Raw genomic sequence first — 14,623 nt, 5'->3', positions numbered from 1 at the left:
TGTGAGTGCCTAATCTACATTCCCGGGCTTCCTACCTCATCTGTCTTCTCACTGCTGAAGATGTGTTTCAGAATGCAAATTCTCAACATCAAAATTAATTTTTCTTTTTTTTTCTTTCAAAGTTTTTTCCTAGCCAGGCATGATATGCATGCCTGTTACCCCAGTACTTGGAAGCCTAAAGCAGGAGTATTTATTGTAGGCTCCAGGCCAGGCTTAGTACCAAAAAAGAAAAAGATCCCACCAAAGTTCCATCCAGAAAGATAACTGTTTTTCTCGTTGTCACTTATTTCATAAGCTTGGAAATCTTTACCTTGGCTCCACCCCCAACTAAGTCCTTCCGGTTGAAACTCCTAAGCATATTCCACTCCTATGCTTTTCTCCTTGTTACTGGCCACCTTTATCTCCTTCTAGCCCATAACATTGATTTATCAACCTATATATCTTTCTGGCCCACAGCATTGACTTATTCACTGATCTCTCTGCATCCCATTGGGCTCTCGGGTTCCCTCTCTCACACAGTAGCCACAGTGATCATAAAAGAAAGACATGGTCATGTTTCCTCCTTAATGCCTTTTATTGCTTATAAATATTTTTTGGGATAAAGATCCAAATCCTGAGTGTGATAGGTAAAGTCCTTAATATCCAACACTTACCTGTATCACCAACATCACCGTTGTACCCTCCTAGTCACGCTCCACTCTTTACCCAAGGGCTTCCAATTTAAATTTATTTCCTGATCCTCTAAACAAATTCTTTCTCTGTTATGCACATTAATAATATCTTATTTCCCCTCACCTTTATGACCCTCATTATAATTGCAATTTAAATAGATACATGTGTAATTATTTTTTGAACATTAGTCTCCTTGCTTGACTCTGGACTCCTTGAAGACAGGGATAATATTTATCTTGTCTTCACTGTATCCCCAGCACCTAGTTGAGTAAATGATACAGAGAAGGGATTCAATAAATATTCATTAAATGATTGCTTGAGAAAATTATGACAGTAGATGCATATCAGAAAAGTCCAAGGCAGTATATCTCTAAGTCATGGATATAATATGGGACTCATTCTCTGTGCCTCATAACTTTGTGTCCTAAATGTTAGAACTCAGATGTTAATAAGGCATTTGACATAGAGATAGACTTGTTGGCACCATTAATTTGATACAAGCAGATAGATGCTCATTTTCACCTAAGATCCAGTGGAGATCTTAAGCCATTGCTGCTAAGCATATTATTAGAGGTGGGAACAAAGGAAAGTGAATACAGACTAAGACACCATCATTCAATGTGCACCCTTCATAACATGGTAATTTAACTCTGCGTAGAAAAAGGAAAATTTTCCTTTTCATTGTGCAGACTTCCTCTAGAAGCTTACGTTAAAATCATTCCAGTCCTTGCCCAAATACGGTGATATAGCATGAAAAGTTAAGGAAACTGGCCTGAATTTATCATTTGAAATCCAGACTGGATGAAACAAGACCTCAGCGAATCAAAGTGTGTGATTGTTCCAGAAATTTGGATGAATGCCAATCATTCACAGCTTGCCGGCTTGCCATTTCCAATGAGATTTTCAATGCAAATAATTCTAGTCACCATTAAATAACAATCAAAAATTCTAAAATGTCAGCAGTACATACCTGCTGGAGTTTTGTAAAATGTACATCCGGAGTGTCTAGAAGCTTCATACCTGTCCACCGAGATTATTTCTAACAGCAAAGTCCCCATATTATAAAATATGACAAGATGGAAATGTAAAACAGAGTATCTACTGTTTAACATAGGATGCAGAGTAAAAGAAACTTGTCAACACACTCAAATAAGAATTTATATAGTTACTGCTTATTTTTGGACTCTTTCTCGAATGCCAAGCCAATATTTATAGAACCTGGGCTGACTGAGTGCCAGCCAGTACTGGGTGGCATGCGGCTGCTTTAAGTGGATAAATCTACCCTTCTCCACCCCTCCCAGCTGAAAGCATCCTTCATACCTGCACAAGGTCTGGAATTTTACTATTTGACATCAATATCTTTAAATTCCTTAGGGTCAGAGCATCCTGACTTCTATGAAAATCCCGACGTTCCTCGTAAAGGCCCAAATAAATACCCTGCTGCCAATCAGTCATCAATCAATTTATCTGGAAATAAAGACCAGAGGGTCTATTATCACTGCTCAAGTTTTCTGCTATTTTCAAATAAACACTATTTGTTTTAGCCTAATTTAGCACGCTGAATGCACAGCAAAAGTCCTTGTAAAGTAACTTGAAGTTTATGAAGCACTTTTGCATATACTGTCTATTCTGAATGAAATAAAGGAGAGACACCATGCCTGGAATAAGCTTGCAGAATATATGAAAATATCACACTGAACCCATTGTATAATCAATGGGTTAACACAATGTAGAATCAACGTCTCAATAAAATTATTTTTGGTGGTACTAGGGGTTGAACTTAGAGGAGTTATATCTCTGAGCTACTTTCTCAGCCCTATTTCATATTTTACTTTGAAACAGGTTCTTACTAAGTTGCTAATACTGAGCTCAAACCCACTCCTGTCTCATCCTCCTAAGTACTGGGATTACAGGCGCATACCAACACACTCAACTAATACATACATAAAATACAGAAGGGAGGAACTTTAGCCATGAGGATCTTCAGCAGTAGGCGGTTTAGGGAAAGAAAGTGAAGAAAACAATGAGAAAGGGGAAGTAATGTGACCTTGAAATGACCTTTAACGTTTCCCATGCTTTCCAAGATGGTCCTGATGTTGGGTTTGCATATGTTTATAAACCTGAAAGATAGAATTAGTGATTTGGAAGGGCTGGGGAAGAATCTAGACTTAAAAAATTCCCTGTATTACCACTGCAATCAGTAGAAAAGTAAGTTTAGCAACCAATTAAAAGGTCTAAATTGTATTTCCAGATGAAAAGAAAGCCTTATTTGGGGTTTTCACATTTGCATTGATACAAGTTGTAACTTGTTCTCACATACAAAATATTCAATGTGTGTGTGTGTGTGTGTGTGTGTGTGTGTGTGTGTGTGTGTGTGTGTGTGTGATACAGGGAATAGAACCCTTCTACCTCCGGGCTACACTCCCAGACCTATTTTATATTTTATTTGTAAACAGGGTCTCTTTAGCCAGCAAAGCTGGCTTCAAACCTGCACCATCCTCCTGTGTCTGCCTCCCAAGCATGGGGATTACAAGGGTACACCACCACACCCGGCCAAAATATTCAACTTTAACCAGAAAGCCTTAGTACCTAATTTAGTTTTCAGAACTTTGTATTATTTAACATAGTATACAAATGTTTCACCAACAGATTTATTAAAAATTGTCTAGTTTAATCACCTCTTTGTTGGCTTAAACTCTCTTTAGCAATAACTAGTGATGCTTTGAATTATTTTTTGCAGAAAATAAAAGTTATAAATCTCTTTTCTGATCATGCAATCATTTTCCAAATTGAAACTGACAACATAACCCTCTCAAAGTTTCTGCTTATAAACTTTTAGGCAACTGATCTAAAACAAATTACTTTCTATGATGATGTAATGGCTCATATCTGGTTGAATAATGCTTTGTCGGGCCTGGTATGCTACACCACATGGGGACAACTTATCACAGAATTAGATGCAACGAAATTCACATCACAAAGGAGGCTGACACCAGGCTCCTTTAGTAAGTTCTAGAAAATGTCATTGGTGCTCAAATAATTAAAAAAAATATTTTTTGAAGCCAGGGGCGCTGTAATTCGGAGCTACTTCCCTAGCCCTATTTTTTATTCTTTATTTCAAAACAAAGTCTCACTAATTTGCAGAGTACCTCACTAACTTGCGAAGGCTGGTCTCAGCCTTATAAGTTCTAGGATTGTCAAATAATTTAATTATTGATGCTATGAACAAAAGCTTATGCTATGTAACTGAGAAATATTAACATCTAAGCAGTTAAATTTCATTATCATGTAACCTAAACTTTACCCATATTTAAAAAAATCACAATTGTCAGTGTAGTTATTTATCTCACCTGTTTTATGGCACATATGATGTATGGCTTGGAATGTGACTTTTCTACTAAAAAAGTCTTTTTAACTGCAGAGTTGAGTTAATCATAATAACTTACTGTAGTCAGTGGTCTGTTAACTTTCTACTCTTATGTTGTTGATACTATTTTTTTCTTTTCTCCCAGTTGTCACTCCATTTCCCTTCTCTTTCCCCAAAGGACCACAGGTTAGCGTATTTGGCGTATATATTTTTGAAAAATAGTGTTGCTTTTATTATGAAACAAATTTTAAATCACACAAATAGTATCCCACAGAATGTGCTTCTTTACTTCCTTTCTGAACCAAGCACGGTGATACCGAGATGGATACAAGGTTTCTGTCTGCAGCTGGGGAGTTGGTGGAATTTGATGGTATACAGTGTTCAAAACATACCTAACATTTTACCTAGTGACAGGAGAACTGGGTGAGTAGGAACACCACCTTTTATATAGAATATCCAAAATGAAGAACAGGTTTTTAGGGGTAGACAGTAGTCTTAGTGTTGATTTCTTAGTGTTGATGTCTATGGTAAGTCTGAGTGATGTATCGAGGAGACATTTGCTCTAGGAGCAAGCTTCTAGGCAAACAGCCTGGCTCTCAGACCAAAGATGATGATTTGCAAAAGTTAAAGTGGCCAAGATTACCAGGGGTCGTGGGGGCCTGCTCAATCTGGGAAAGCCAGAGGCTGGGCAGGAGCTCTAGGCCACCGCACATGCAAGGCGAGGACTTTCAAAGCAAATGAGTCGCAGTGATCATACGTAGAAATTTTGCTCCTGACCAGGTCAGCCAACAATTCCCTGGGAGCCCAGCCTGGCCAGCTGCCTGCTTTGTAGTCTTATTATAACAAAGCAGTCACACTGATCTAGTTACACGTTGCCTTGGCTGCCTTCACACCCCGATAATGGAGTTGTATGGTATCGACTGAGATGACGTGAGCTAGAAAGCAGAAAACGTCCACTCTGCCTTTTTCTTAGAAATGCTTGCTGACCTCTGAACTAGGTGAAATTGAGGGGTAAGGCAAGTGGCCCCGGGATTCTCAATGATTCTGCGTTGTACCACGTACAGGTTATATAATCACAAGAGTATCCTGCATTTCATAATTCTATAGAAATGTTTTGTGTCCCTTTATTTCTCTGAAATGTAGCAGTGTATTAATATAAACCCACAGGAGCCAGATGTGCTCTTCAGTAGAAAACACGACTGTTTCTGTTTGATCATTTTTTCCTGAGTGGTTTGATTGAGGCTGAAAAGTCTGTACACTTTATGTATTAGAGTTCTTCTGGGCATGATTAACCATGACTGCTAAGGACCGTTATAGATTTTTTAAAAGACATTTTTAAAAGTGAATGAATTCTTCATTGAAATGTTGGAAAATAAGTATATTTCTGCTTTCAGATAAACATCTGTTACTTCTACTTCAAGTCTGAGATTCCAGTCTCAGGTAACTCATGGTTTCTTGTTTTCTTTGCAGTTCTTTGGAATTCACTTGTACCTATTGCATTCAGTTTTTTGGAACCTTTTTTTGAATCTAATCTGCATCAGACACAAGTTGCAAATATTTAAGAGACTCTAACATTTTGTCTCTATTAATGAATTTACTTGTCTTTTAATACTTTTGCTAAAAGATCATGTAGTTGCTGAGCTATCATATCATCACCAGGTTAGGGCATAGTCCTTTTTTTTTGTCAATACTGAATTCTAGAAAGAAAAAAACATCTGTTTAATTATTTTCTTTGCTTGAACAAATATATGAATTTTGTGTGCTTAACAGATTAAAAAGAGTATTTGATATGCAGGTGTTTGTATAACCAGATTCTGAGTCAAGTTTCTAAGCTTAATAAAGAAAGATAGTAAAATAGGATACATAGATATCTATATAATATAGATGTTCTGAATCTTGGCTGCACAGTGGGTCAATTAAGAGCTCTAAACAACAACAACAAACTACTGATAGCTGGTCCTCACCCCCAGGTGTTTTTCTTCCATTAAACTTAAGTATACCCCAGTATACTGGGGTTCATCGCAGACATTTTAAAAGGCACCTTTAGGTAACTATAGTATAATACCAATATTAGGCAATATTGGTATAAATAGGTATTTAATGAAATTATTTGTAGGGCTGATGGGAGAGAGGTTAGAGATCATAACAGAAATACCAGTCTATGATATTTTTTTTTTTCTGGAACTGAGCATTGAACCCAGGGGCATTCTACCTCCAAGCCCTTTTTTATTTTTTGTTTTGAAATAGGGTTTCAGCTGTTCATGGTGGCACACACCTGTAGTCCTACTACTTGTGAGACTGAGACAGGAGGATTGCAGGTTTGAGGACAGCCTCAGCAAGTAGTGAGACTCATCAACCTAGGGAGATCCTGTTTCAAAACAAAACAAAATAAAATCAGGTTGGGGGTATAGTTCGGAGGTAGAATGCCACAGTGTTTCATCCCCAGTACAAAAAGAAAGAATAATAATGAAACCGCTGGGTAGTATTCACTCCCTCTTTGCCATTTACAGAATGAAAAATAAATCCTTATAATTAAGGTAGGGCACGAGCAGCACTACAGTTTCAACTTTAGGGACCATCAGAGTCACCTGGCACCAGAAGACTGTTAAGGCACAGGCTGCTGAGCTCTGCCCTAGAATTTCTGGCTCAGTAGGTGTGAAGTGGGACCTGAAGGTTTATATTTTGAACAAGTTCACAATCAATACTGATGCCACTGTTACAGGTCCCGCATTTTGAAAACCTTCAGTCTAGAAAGTAGCCACTAGGGATGTAGTTTAGGATAGGAAACTGATACAGGGTTTGGGGTGGAATAAAGGGCCAGTGTATGTTTTGTACTGCTTGCATGTGATGATGATAAAATTGTTGGTTCACTTTACACTTATGTAACGTGTGAAGAGCTAATTTGCATCGGTTATCATCTCAACGATTTAATAAGTTTTGACATTATCTTGAATCGTAAAGTCATAAGAAAGAGGCACTATGTAATTTAGAAATTTATATGGGCCTTTTCTATTTTGTGTTGGTATTATAAATTTTAAGTACTTTTTCTCTTCTTCTACTAGAAAAGGAGGGGACACTGGATCCAATCCTTTCACTCTAAATGGTGTTAACTAGCCACCTACAGGCATTTCCTTGGTTTTGGACAGTGACTGTCATCTGGTACTTGGTCATTTAGCTTTTACAACTGGTATCTTTTAGCCCAGTCATACTAGAAGATATCTTTAAGCCAGTAAATTTCCTTCTGCCGAGTTTGGTGCCTGATTGCGAGGTAAAAAAAAATGTTCTAATATAACTAAGGCTCTGTCCACACCTTCAGAAAAGTTTGAACTATGGTCAGTGTACCATAATTCCAGAAGAAAAAAAAAAGACATTTCTCATTTCAAAAATCCACAGGGCTGGAAAAGCAGACTGTTCCATCAAGGTTGTATCTCCTAAAAGAAAATATCTTGCTTATGTCTTCAGAATAGTTACTTCAAAGGAGACTTTTAGAAAATTCAGATAGGCTTGACAGATAATGGGGAGACATAGTTTAGAACTATAAATTTCGCAAAAGGTTACACTTCATGTTTGAATCTAGAGATAGGTGGCAGTGCTTAAGCCTACCCAAAGTACAACAGGCGTTTGGATGGATTTGACTTTAGGCTTCATTTTTTCTCACTGTTTTCGAAATATAAAACACAACATGTAACTCTAAAGTCAAGAACTCATTAAAATGTAAAGAGCTCTTCCATGCAATAGGAATCGATGGCTACGTTTAAGATCTGGGGAGAAAGGACAAGAATCGTTTCAGTCATTAAATATGGGAGGGTCTGATGGATGAAAACAACCTTTTCAGAGAAGCAGGCGTGCTATTGAAATGCAGAAAAACAGGTAAATGAGAATGGAAGACTGCTTTGGATTTGCTTTCTGTAAAGCCGTCCTGCTGGAAATTCACCACTCACAAGTGGGAACAAGGTGTTGCTTGACTTGGTTTGGCTATTAACCAGCATTTTCGGGAGCACAAATTATAAGCAGTATGGTTATTTTTCTTTTTTGAAACACTTCCACCTTTCATAATTCAAATTCAATAAATGAACACTTTCCCCCCTCTCTAGATGTCTAATGAAATGAGTCAACATTTTGCCCATTACAGCTACCTGATTGTGTAGTGTCTATTTCACAATCCGACAAAAATAAACAAATGCACCGAATTAGGGAAAGAAGCTCAGAGACAAAATTAGCGGGCCATTTGTACAAATTCTATGTGCCTGGAAAACAGGTGAGAATGGCCTTTCAGTCATGCTTGCAGCAATGCTGGGGAAAGGGTTCCAGCTGGGAACTTGATGATTAATTAGAGTTGTGCTTTTCACATCAAACACACACGCTTGGCTCCGAACAACTTGTCCCAGGTGCTGCGTGAATGATGAGAAGAATTGCTTGACTGTCCCCAAGGACAAGGAATTACAGAATCTCAGGCACAGTTTTTTGTTAGAACTCTTGCGATCTTAAAGTAAAATAGATGAGTGGAAGCATGAAAGTAGGTCCACAGTGCAACCCAAGTGGAGTGAAATTGTGTCTTTCTCTGATGTCATTCGCCTTCGATATGTAGACATTGAATGACACTTGGCACGTTGAATTGTAGATTTGAAACAGAAAACTTTCTTTTGGAGTATACTATGCTATCAAACAAAAGATCCCCATAGCAAGGTGTTTTCTAATTCTAATGTGCTTAAGAATCTGGTGGAGTAGATGTTAAAAGGGGAAGTTGCTGGAACACCACCCCTAGTGGTCCTCACTCAAAGACCCAGAAATGGTTTTTATCAAGAATGCCAAGTGAAGCCAGCAGTGGAGGTGAACACCTGTAAGCCCAGTATTTGGAAGGCTGAAGCAGGAGGATCACAGGTTTGAGGACAGCCTCAGCAATGTAGGGAGACCTTCAGCAACCCAGGGCGACCCTGTTTCAAAATATAAAATAAAAACAGACTGGGGTGTAGTTCCCTCAAAAAAGAGAGGAAAGAATCCTAAGTGATTCTGATTCTGTTGGTTTGGTACCATTTTTTGGAGCACTATTGTTTTTGTTCTTCTAGGAAAGAGATCTTGCCCACTACACACATGTGTGTAGTCATTCATTCAATAATATTTATTGAATACTTCACCCAGCGCTAGGCTATGTGGATACAATGGTGAACAAAATGGCCAGTCAATAATTAGACCCAGATATTTTGCAGTCTTGAGGAAGAGAGAGAGAGACCTTTATCGCAGCACCACACGGTGAAGTCCCACCTCTGGTGAGTCCTATGAGAAGTGTGTTATGAGAGCGGAAGGTTAAATATGATTGGATGCATCTCATTAGCTCTGCGAGAGTGAACAAAACAGGCTCCTCCGTTAGGCTTCTGGAGGATTTCACTTCATGCCTTGCTCCCAGAAGGCATGTCAGCACTGCCACCTGTGCCCCACTGTGCCACACGATGCTGGAGATGAATGGCATTTATGTTCTACATGTCCATGCTGAGAGCGCGGAGGGCTCTCAACCACAGCCTGAAGCCAGGAATCTTTTCTTTAAAATGAGCCACACAATCACATGAAAGAACCTGATGCTAGAATCCATGAGGCCTCCAGCAAACATGCACACGTCTTTATCAAGAAGTGTCATCTTCACGAAGCATCTGGAAATGGTGCACTTGGAAAGAACTGGATCCTGAGGACTGCAAAGTCTAGCGCTAAACCTTCCTGCTCAGAATACTCAATGATTTGGGATGTGCTCATAAAGGGCTCTGACTATAAAACTCAGTCATAGATAGTCATCAGGTCTGTCACAAGATGAACTCATAGAAAATGAGGAGTGAAGAAGATGTGTTCAGTCAAAGCATAGTTGTAACCTTATTGAAAATCCAAAAATACCATGGCGCTAGGCTATTTCAGTAGAAAGTTATCATCTTGAAATTGGGCTAAACAAAAATGGTTAGAATGAAAAGACCTTGTAGGATACATACAAGAAGCCTAAGCACTCATTCCTCAAACATTTTATTGGCCTCCCGTTGGTATGGGGCCAGGTTAAGGTGCTAGAGATGTCATGGAAACTGATGTCCAAGGCCAGGCCACCCTCAGGGAGCTCATAGTCTTCAGCACGACAAAGGCTTTCTTAACCCTTGCCATGGGCCATGCACTGTTAAGGTTTGGAGAGCAAGAGACAAATTAGTACCATTAGGTGACCACTGTATAGCTGTATAGATAGCCCCTTTCAGAGAGTAGAAAATAATCAGCAAAAACAAAAAACCAGAACCCACATGTACTCTGAAGCAAGAGAGAACATCACTCCAATCCCTGAGCGTCTGCTTGACCCGAGTGTCACTCTGATAACATCATGCAGCCCTTTTGAATCCAGGCCCTTTCTCCAGGACGGCAGGCCAATCCTTGGCTTGAGAGGTGTTGTCTGTAGTCCCAGGCAGCAGTTCCTCTGCGTTATCTCTTTCACCTCAGCATGCTGGCCATTCACGAGGAAGAAGACTGCACCTGGCCACATCTTTTCCTCAGTCATTTTATTCAATATTCCCATGGGAAATGGGAGGAGAGAGACTCACCCTACACTCGGTGCTATATTTCATTCCCTCGTTACCCATCTATTCCCAAATCATCTTTCAAAACTGTCTCTTGCAGGGTATGATTTATAAAAATCTCCATTCTTTAGCTCTCAAGTTCCTCCTTTATAATGAAGATTTTTTTTAACTTATTCTGAGCTTCTCTAAGCTCAGTGACCCACATACATTACGGTACTACATTCTGGCACCCTCACAAGGGAAAAGAGAAATATAAATATAAATTTGAATATAAACAACAGTCTTTCCTGTCCCAGAATGGCACAAAATATTAAAACGCAGAGATGTTGTTAAATAAATGGTCCACAAACACTAACGAGACCTTGATGGTACCTCTTTTCTCTCATGTACAATGATAACATTATGGATTTAGAAAATTCTTTCAATTTGAACAGTAAAAAGCAATTTGTAGACATTACTACTACAGAAAAGAGAATTTCTTTATGGATAGAAAAAATAGTAGCCCAGAAACATTTAGACGCTCAAAGTCAAGTGATAAAGTAAATCAAGGGGAAGCAGTAGAACACTGGTTGTGCACCTGAGGAAAACCATGGATAGGGTAATGAATTTCTAAAATACATGAAATTTGTTTTAAGTTTAGGGGTTTCATCTACATGGTGTTCAGTCTCCAGATATCTGGCTTTCTGAATTTTTAGCCTAGATCTCTAATTTACACTGTTATTAAAATGTCTTAATATTTTGAAGAGACCAATTACCTTCTTCTCACCTGAAAAGTCAGTCTTATTTGAGGAAATAAGAACTCTCATACATTGTTGGTGGGATTGCAGATTAGTGCAGCCACTTTTGAGATCAGTGTGGAGGATCCTTGGAAAACAGGAAATAAAACTATCGTATGACTCAGCCATACCACTCCTGGGTATCTTCTCAAAGGCCTTGAAACCAGAACATTATAGTAATATATGCATGTCTGTATTTACAAGAGCACAATCCTCAAGAGCTAGATTAAGGGATCAGCCTAGGTGTCTGTCAACAGATGAATGGGTTATGAAATTATGGGATATACAAGCAATGGAATTCTACTCAACCATAAAAAAGAACAAAATCATACCATTTCCAGGAAAATGGATGGAACTAGGGAAGATTATGCTAAGTGAGATCAGTCTGTCATAGAAAAATGAAGGATCATATGTATTCCCTTATATGTGAAAGCTAAGGAGAAATTGGGATACAAGAGGGACTCCAGATAAAGGAGAAACCCTAGTGGAGTCATGGAAGGGGTTTAAGAGTAGGAGGTGGGTTGGGGGAGAGAGATCTGTTGAAGAAAATACTTCAATCAACACTATATATATATATATATATATATATATATATATATATATACGCACACACACACATAATTACCAGTGTTAATCTCAATATTGTACCTGTGAAGGGGTGGGAGCCAGGTGGGAGGAAGCTCACCAATTGTTGTGTGTGTGTGCTTCTCTATTGCTCTGATCTTCACCGTGCTGTATGATTACAATGCACCAATTAAAAAACAATAAATTGTTTATGATAGAGCCTCTTCCTAACACTCTGCTTATAAACATTTTACCGATATAGCCCTTAGTTTCAACATTAGAGTCCATACACCCTCAGTACATAAGGCACCAGATATACTTTGAAAAACTAATTATAATGATGGTTCCCATAAAAATTACCTCTGATGATGAAGGAAATGGTTTTCAATCATCCTTTTAATTTTTATCTGTGTAAGTAGTTCAAAATGTCAGTGCTTGGTAAGACAAATGCAAAACAAAACAAAACAAAAACAAATAAGAAAAGAAGTAAAAGAAAGTTGTTCAATTTGAACCTTCAGTCCTGTGACTTTTTAAAAGCCCCTGACTAGCAACAAATTTTAGAATCTTATTTAATAAAAATAAGTCCTCTTTTATTTGATTCCCCTCTGGGATAGACTTTAAAATAATAAATATGTCATGTGTGGTTTTTCTACTTTTATGAATCAAGGTCTTTCCCAAATGTAGTTCCCACAAGGCTGGTGTTTTATTCAACAGACTGTGCCCCAAACAGCCTTTCAATGCAAGTGCCTTTGCAATGACTGGTTCCCTGAAATCCACACTTGAGAAGCCCACTGTACCCTAGACCTGTGGAGGTGTAATTTGAGGTCACTGTGCAAATACACCCCTGGAGACTGTTGGTAGCTACTGACAGATAAAGATTTTAATTGCCTTTATTTCCCTTGATTCTGTCATTAGCCAGCTCTCTAAGTGTTCAATTCCCAATAATTTTGCTCCACATAATTTTTGCAACTGGTATTAAATGTCTTGTATCATTGGGCAAGTGAGATGTAGAATATTAGAACTACTTTATAAGTTAATCATAGTCTATGTAAAGATGATTTCTAGTCTCTGGTACAGACATTTTCACATTAATGCACCAAGAAAATAAAAAGTAAGATTCTCCGTTAAAGCTTAAATGTAGATGATCATTTGGTTATTTATTTCAATTAGTTTTGTGTATAGATAGTGCTTACCATGCATCAGGGATTTTTCTAAGCAATGTCTGTGAATTCACTCACTTAATCCTCACATGAACAAGAAAGAAGGCATTAATATTGTCACAGATGACAAAAGTGAGACAGAGAAAGAATATCATTAAATAAGCAGCAGGACTTGCCCCAGAAGTCTGTCTGTAGACCACACTCTTAAGACAGCACCCCTATGGTTATTTGGTAATTTCTATGAAAACATAACAGGTTGCATGTCAAAAAAATTCTCCAAAGAATAAATCAGGTTCATTTTGCATTGCATATTTCTTGGGCATTTCCCTTGCATTAAAATTTAGACTTTCCAGTGTGGACACTTGGAGAACTTTCAAGCCAGTAGAGATATCCCATAACCTTTCTAAATGGTTAATGCAAAGTGACCCACACAAGGTGTTTCACAGCAATCGGTGGTTATTATTCTGGGCTCTGCACTCCATTGCTGAGCACAAGCCTCCTAATTGGTAAGAAAGCAGAAAAGCATTACTTGGGAGTCGAGGTGCAAAGTGTCATAACTAGACACTTGAATTTCTTATTCTTGGAATGTCTTTTTTAGGCCAAAGATTTGGCTCCTGAAAAATTATCAGAACAAATTCTTGCATAATATTTTATGAGAAATTTAGATAAACTATCACATCAGGGCCAACTGAAGGATATTGCCCCAAATCTATGCCCATATTTGTATCTTTGGGAGGTTGATTTTCAGTAAAACATAACTTGTATTAAGGACAAATTTGGCTTTTGGCATAACTAAAAGGAAATAATGTCTTTATAAAATACAAGACTGAAGCTAGTAGAGTTTTCAAGCAGATAAAGCATAAATTCATTAAAGCATTGATAGCTGGAAGTGATTAGATATACAGTGATCCAAAGACTTTCTGTTCCCAGTTCTTCGCTGTCTATTCTGTACTTGAGTTCTTGGTTGAGACTAAAGAGTACAGGAGCCAGAGAGTAATTGCTGGGTTAGATTCATTTGGTTTAGGGAAACAGGGATAGTTTTACAAATTAAAAAGGAAATAACATTAGCAAGTATGAAGAACTAAAACTAAGGTGTACCGTTATTCTTTTTGCTTAGATAACATTACCCAGGATTTAAACTCAAAAAGGAGAAATAACTGAACAGAATTGCCTGATGTCTTCCTCATGGTCTAGTGATAAATCACCTCAAATCAGATTCTGGTGGCACAGCAGGACCTCAGGACACTGTATTATAGAAAGACAGAATCTCAGGAAAAAGCACTGGTCAGAAGCCCAGGGAATAGAAACTCATGTAGAGAGTATGTGAGTTCACTGGGGTCAAGTACAGGCAACTGGTTAGGGACCAGATCATTGATAGAAACTGAAAAACAAACAAACAAACAAACAAACAAACAAACAGACAAGACAGATGCGAATCACTGCAGATGAAGAAAGATCCTGACTCAATGTTAGGCATGGTTTTCCTATTTTCTCAGGACTATAAAGGAGATACTCTGTGGCCATCCTGCAAAACAGACTGCTGTCAGT

The sequence above is a fragment of the Muscardinus avellanarius genome, assembly GCF_963383645.1.
Source record: "Muscardinus avellanarius genome assembly, chromosome: 2".
Classification (NCBI taxonomy): domain Eukaryota; kingdom Metazoa; phylum Chordata; class Mammalia; order Rodentia; family Gliridae; genus Muscardinus; species Muscardinus avellanarius.
The sequence above is the reverse complement of the archived record's forward strand: the minus strand, read 5'-3'. Positions refer to the sequence as shown.